The sequence below is a fragment of the Triticum aestivum genome, chromosome 1A (genome assembly GCF_018294505.1).
Source record: "Triticum aestivum cultivar Chinese Spring chromosome 1A, IWGSC CS RefSeq v2.1, whole genome shotgun sequence".
Taxonomy (NCBI): domain Eukaryota; kingdom Viridiplantae; phylum Streptophyta; class Magnoliopsida; order Poales; family Poaceae; genus Triticum; species Triticum aestivum.
The window spans coordinates 220491815-220493066 of NC_057794.1; positions in this window are offsets into that span (position 1 = coordinate 220491815).

Consider the following 1252-nt stretch of genomic DNA (forward strand, 5'->3'; position numbering starts at 1 on the left):
GCCCCGCACGCGCCGGCTGGCCCCGTCCGCTCCTCCTTGCGCCGCACCCGGCAGTCGCCGGCACGCGCCCGCACGCCACCTATCGCCGCCGTCCACAGCTCCTCCCTCGCCGGGTCTCGCCCCTCCGGTCCGCGCGTGCCGCATCGCTCGGAGCTACGCCTGGCCGTAGCTAAGCTGGGCGGGTGCCCAGGCGGGTTCGCCCCGCACATGACGCCCGTCGCCCGTTAGCCCGCCTCGCTGTGCCCCTTTGGCCCATTGATAGCCGGGCCCCACGCCCCAGAACAAATGTATAAAAAAAGAAGTAAAAAATAATAATATAAAAAATAATTAAAATAATTAATCAATTAGTGAATTAATCCTGATTAATTATCCTATTAATTAAAACACTAATCTGTCACTGACTAATGGGGCTCACACTTAATTAATCCTATTTAATTTAAACAAATCCTATTACACCTTTGCCTCAATGACAGGTGGGTCCCACTGGACCCACTGGTCAGGTTTGACTCTGGTCAGCTGGGTTGGACCTGCTAACGTCATGGTGATGTCATGCTGACATCACCTTTCACTGTTTTGGATAATGTTCGATTTAATTAATTAAATAAATTTCAGAAATACATAAAACCTTGATAAATCATAGAAAATAAACCGTAACTCGGATCTAAATACTTTGTACATGAAAGTTGCTCAAAACAACGAGACGAATCCGAATAAGCAGCCCGTTCGTCCGCCACACATCCATAGCATAGCGAACACGCAACTTTCCCCCTCCGGTTCATTTGTCCGAAAACGTGAAACGCCGGGATACTTTCCCGGATGTTTCCCCCTTCGCCACTGTAGCCTAGTACCGCGTTAGGTCACTCCTAGCACTGCGTATTGCCATGTTATGCTTTGTGATGCTTTGATTGCTATGTTATTTATTGTGTTCCCCCTCTGTTATTTCTTTCCGATAGACCCCGAGACCGCGGTTGAACCAGTGATCGACTACTTCACCTTTGAGGGTCCGTTTCTGTCTGCAGAGCAACCAGGCAAGCCCCCCCCTTGATCACCAGATATCGCCTATTCTTCTCTCTACTGCTTGCATTAGAGTAGTGTAGCATGTTACTACTTTCCGTTAATCCTATTCTGATGCACAACCTGTCCTTGCTACTACTATTGTTACCTTTACTTGCAATCCTAAATGCTTAGTATAGGATACTAGTATTCCGTCAGTGGCCCTACATTCTTGTCTGTCTGCCATGCTATTGAGTTA